We start from the raw sequence: 5,558 nt of genomic DNA on the forward strand, positions 1-5,558 counted from the left end.
CTTGATTCACAAGTCTGATTGTCCAGGTAGTTTCATTGTCTCAGCCTAATCCTGCCCCACTGATCCTGCGTTCTCATAGCTCCAGTCCATCCTATGCCCCATACTCAGTCCCTTCCCACCTGCATTCGCGAACCTTCCCGAGCTCTTGATCGACTCACTAGATTTCAGTTCCCTGGCTATGACCGTCTCATTTTCTCTATGGATGTCCAGTCTCTCTGTTAAAAGGGCCTTAATACTCTCCACATTTCTCAGGAAAAGAACCAAGCAGTTCCCCTCTATCATCACCATCCTCTGCCTGGCAGAGCCGGTCCTCACCTCAACAGTTTCTCCTTCGGCTGCTTCCACTTACTCCAGATTCAATGGGTAGCCATGGACACCCGCATGAGTCCAGATATGTCTCCCTTTTCGTTGGCTATGTAAAACAGTCCATGTACCTGTCATTGTCCGGTCCGTGAAATCCGCATTCCCGTTCACAGTCCGGTTCATCGATCCTTATTCCGGGTTTTCCTGTTTTCCCTTGTTCCATTGACTGCCTTAATTGAGGCACCTGATTCTCGTTTTGGGCTGGCACATAAATACCTCTGGAAACCAAAGATTGGCTGCTGGGTTGTTCCCTTCCCCTCCCCATCTGAAACTCTCACAGTTACCTCGGCGGTTTCCTCGGCAGTTATCCCGGCACTACGTCCAAGAAAAGGTCCCGGCCTTGCGCCCTGGAAAAGTCCCTGCCCTCCGTCCTAGAAGGGTCTCGGCCCTGCGCTCCAAGGAGGGTCCCGGCTTCGTCCGTAAGAGCCTAATCAAGCCGAGTCCAAGAACCGAGCCAAACCTACTCCAAGAGCCAGGTCCTGGGCTGGAGCTTCTCGTCCTGTGCCGGATTTCCTCGTCCTGCGCTGCAGCTCCTCGCCCAGCCCACGAGTCGCCGCCATTCCAGGAAAGCCTACCATTCCATCGCCAGACCATATTTCGGGCATTCTGAACGTCTGTTTCTCTTTCTCCTACCTCCATCCAGGCGGAGGGATGTTTACAAAGCGCGTTGGCCATTTGCGTAGGTTACGGCGTCGATTTGACGTAGAGTATAAATCAGCCTTTAGGACGGAAGCGCCAGATATGTCGGCAACAATGATGTGGTCACGGGATCGTAGGGCCAACTACTGAATTGCTTCGAGGCGATAGACAAAAATAAAGAAAATGACCCAGGGCTCATAAGAGAAACTGAATGTCACAATCTTTATAAAGACACGGAGAACGAGCGTTTACCACAGAGTCATTCAGAATCTAGAGTGTTTCTTAACCAGAAGCACTGGGTGAACAAAGGATCTGCAAAATGCTGAGCGGTGGATTCGTGGCAATGTTGATCACATTTACTCATTATTATTCTTTATCTATAGGTTTTCTTTTATATTGACCCGCATCTGGGCCGTACCCTCCAAATATCCAGACCTGCCTCTCGGATTTTTTGCACTACCTTACTTTCCATTTTTCAATTTTTCTATTTATGATATATAATTTATTTTTTTTTAATATTTACTATCGATTTGTAATCCAGGGAGCGGGAAGTGCAGAATCAAATATCGCTGTGATGATTCTACGCTCTAGTATCAATTGTTTGACGACAATAAAGTATAAAGTATTTTGCTCATTTGATAGTTGTCCATTGCTGTGTGCTGCGTTTTATCAGCTTCCCTGATGGTCTAGTGGTTAGGATTCGGCGCTCTCACCGCCGCGGCCCGGGTTCGATTCCCGGTCAGGGAATTAAAATATTGTCTGCTGTAATTTAATGTGCTAATTTTAAATTATGGTGTGGATTAGTTTGCTTCCACTACAACCCCATTCCTGTCTATGCTTAATCTGCACTGGGCTGACTCAGCACCATAAAACCACAAAAAAAAAATATAGGAGTAGAATTAGGGCGTTTGTCACATCGGGTTTGCTTCGACATTTCATCTCAGCCCCATTCTCCTGCTTTTGTATCATTTCATGCCCTAATCAATCAAACGCGGAAATCTATCGATCTCTGATAATTATACAAAAAAAGACTTGGACTCCACGGGGGCCTGTGGCAATGAATTCGACAGATTCACCGCTCTATGGCTAAAGAACTCACTCCTCATCTCTGTTCTAAAAGGATGCTCCTCTATCTCGAGGCTGCGCCCTTTGGTCTTATTTTCTCCCACCATAGGAAACATCCTCTCAGCATCCGCTCTATCAAGGCCTTTCACCATTCGATAGGTTTCAATGAGGTCACTGCGCAACCTACTGAATTCCAGCGAATGCAGGCCCGGCGCCAGCAAACGCTCTTCATATCACTAGCCAATCCATCCTAGCATCATTTCTCTGAATCTCCTTTGAACCTTCCCCAGCTTCAGCAATACTTTCTCAGGTAAGGGAACGAAAACTGCTTACAATACTCCAAGCGAAGCCTCACCAGTTCTTTGTAAAGTCTCTGAATCACATCCTTGCTTTATATTCTAGTCCTCTTGAAATGAAAGCAAACATCGCATGTGCCTTCATCACCACAGATTCAACCTACAAATTAACCTTTGGGACATTATGGGCAGTTGTGTACGTCGCAATGAGAGGCCTGTACAAGGACTCCCAAGTCTCTTAGCGCCTCAGTTTTATTGCATGCATTTTCCCTCCTTTGCGAAAGTGTGCTCTTTCATGTCTTATATGAAAGTGTATGACCATATATCTCCCTGCACTGCATCCCATCTGCTACTTCTTTGTCCATTCTCCGAACCTAAGTTCTTCTGTAGCCTCTCTACCTCCGAAAAAGACCTCCTGCTCGTTTCGCTGTGAAGAATCTGTATTGGAGTGTTTCGATTATTCCAGGTTCCAGGTGCCTATACTGCAGCTGTTGGAATGTTTCATTAATTTCATCTGCTTTACCGGTGAGATCAAACGTTTCATAACAATACTCTGTGCCCATTTAGCCCTCGTGTAAGCTACTTCATCTAATCTATTCGCCATCTGTCTACATGTGCACCAGCAGGACACGTTTAATTAGAAAGAGGACAGTCAACATACCAGTGCCTACTCTGATTCTGACTATTGGTGGCTGATCAAAGTCTTCTTGTTTACACATTCGTCCCGGCGGTGAATGCATCACGGGATGACATTGTTCTGCATTGCCCGTAAGAAGTGAAAAGTGAGTGAGAGATAATATGATTGCTCAGCAATGTGACTGTATCTCCATCGCCTGATCACAGCGGTAGTCGGCTTAGTAACCAAGCATTCGTCTTTGCCATTGCCTTCCATATCATGTCTGTCCAGTGATATCTGACATAACCCACTGATACGAGTCGTGAAGAATTTATGAATTGATACAGGCTCTTCGACTCAAAGAACCATTCCGACCACCTTCCCACCAGAGTAAGTGACAGTTTCCAGCGTGCAGGCCATATTCCTCCAAGGCCCGCCCTTTCGTGAAACTATTCGACCTGCCTGATCTACTTCCTCTGGCAGCTCATTCCACATATTCACTGAACTCTTCGTGAAAACGTTGCTGCCCATGTTCCTTCCGAATATTCCAATTTCAAATAAGACTGTTAACATTCATTTTATCTCTGGTTTAACTCTCATTCTCCTCGTCTTGGAATGAGAAAATGACAAGCTTGGACAAACTCATTATATAACACAGTTCTTCTTGTCCTGAAAACGTCATTATATAACTTACTGCACTGTTTCCAGTTTAACGGCGATTATATTTTCTATAATAGAGCGTCCAGAACTGTACATGACACTCTACTCACAACCTCAACAACGACCTATCATAAGGTCTTACTTTTCGTTCCTTCCTGTTGCTCTGAATGAGGCAGGCCAGAATGAGAAAAGGGTTTTCACTAGACTTCCCAAATCAGCGAGCAGTGAGCTTGTGCCTCTGGGTCCCTCGTGTTAACTGTACTCCGTAATGCCCTGTCATTTAGAGCGCAATTGCTTTGCAAGTTTTATTTCCAAAGTGCACGACGTTATACTTACCTGTATTGGAGTCTACTTACCACACATCCGCCACTTCTATAATTGAACCAGGTACGCTTGTACTCAACAGTTATCTCCCCCAGTATCAACAGCACTGCCTAATTTTGTCGCATGCAGAAACTTCCTGATCACGACAAGATTTTGCATCAACATTGCCAACATAACTAATGATTAACGAACAACAGCGACCGCTCTGTCATACCACACATCCTCACTTGCACCCTTCAGTTCATTCGCAACTCTTACCCCATTCTTAGGTCCCCTGAGGGAGAGTGAGAGAGAGAGAGAGAATGTGCGTGTGTGTGTGTGTGTGTGTGCGTGCGTGTGTGTGAGTTTGTGTATGTTACAGAGGCGGATAGAGAAAGAGCGAGACATGGAAGTGAAGCAGGGGAGAGAGTCACATCGTGGACAGGGCAAGACAGATAAACGGGGGAGTTTGAAAGGCAGTGGAAGAGAGAGAGTTACACTGCAATTTACCAATTTCGTGTTCACTTTGGGCCATCGTTTTCCTCATACTGTTTTCTTGACCATCAGAGTATTTCACTCTAGCGAGAAAACAAAATGGCTCTTTCGGTCCCTTCATTTAAAGTCGGAAGCTGGAGGGCTCTTAAGTATTGTCACTGTTCAGACGGAGGAGGGAAATAGTTCATGCGTTTACACCTGAGCGTCCAACAGAGAGAGCAAGAGAGGGCGCTACGTTATACTTATTGATGCTACTTCTCCCAGTTACTTCAATCATAAATAAAGACAATTAGCATTAAATTGGTGCCATTAACTCTTATAATTCCAAAGTTACAGCGGATTTGGATGCAGGATTTCTGCTCAGTGCAATAAATCGTCCACAGTGTTGCTGAAGGAAGTACGTTGGTGAACGACGGGAGGCGTTTTATGTCCATACAGCTGTAGAACCCACTGATATGAATCGCTCTATTTCTACTCGAAATCTATTGTTATATATTCGGTTGCAAAGTAACAATATCGTCGCTAAGTAGACTCCACGAGAAAGGGTTGTTTAAGCTGCCTCACGGAGATTGATCAGAGTCGGAGTAGAATTGAACTCTGGACACTGAGTAGAAATGCAAGAGTATTGAAGAGTGTTAAAATCTGGCGCCTGGATTTGGCAGAGAATGTAGCTTTCAGACAGCAGCCAGGGAGTTATTGACAGGCAGGTGGAGTTCTGGTCCCTCGTGCCTGTAGTGTGACCGCTGCGAGCAGGGCTCGAACCTGCGTGGGGAATCCCCATTGGATTTCAAGTCCAACGCCTTAACCACTCGGCCATCGCAGCTCCATCTATGTTAATCACCCACCGTAGCACTACAAGAGAAGTGATTTATTGTCAGTGATGGAAATGATAAATCATCATTCCAATACAAATAGTATGATTGGACAATGTGGGAATTTGTTTCAGGATAGGTAGGTCAGAACGTGAGTGTAGAGGGATAACATTGGCGTCAGTATCGTCAATGAAGGAGATTTCCACTGCTGGCGATAAAGGTCAGGATTAGAATCAGGGTTAAAACGACGGATATATGTCCTTTCCTTGTTTTCTGGCAGCTATACCGTGTAACACAGGTAGAATAATA

At 45.4% G+C, this 5,558-nt stretch overlaps 2 non-coding genes across 2 annotated transcripts; one reads left to right on the top strand and one right to left on the bottom strand.

The window, feature by feature from the left end:
- The first annotated feature begins 1,677 nt into the window (after window positions 1–1,677).
- trnae-cuc (transfer RNA glutamic acid (anticodon CUC)) lies at window positions 1,678–1,749 on the top strand. The gene has a single exon. It is a non-coding gene; the product is annotated as a tRNA-Glu (tRNA).
- A 3,429-nt stretch (window positions 1,750–5,178) lies between these two features.
- trnas-uga (transfer RNA serine (anticodon UGA)) lies at window positions 5,179–5,260 on the bottom strand. Its single transcript has one exon. It is a non-coding gene; the product is annotated as a tRNA-Ser (tRNA).
- Window positions 5,261–5,558: the final 298 nt, after the last annotated feature.

The sequence above is a fragment of the Mobula birostris genome, chromosome 13 (assembly GCF_030028105.1).
Source record: "Mobula birostris isolate sMobBir1 chromosome 13, sMobBir1.hap1, whole genome shotgun sequence".
Taxonomy (NCBI): Eukaryota; Metazoa; Chordata; class Chondrichthyes; order Myliobatiformes; family Myliobatidae; genus Mobula; species Mobula birostris.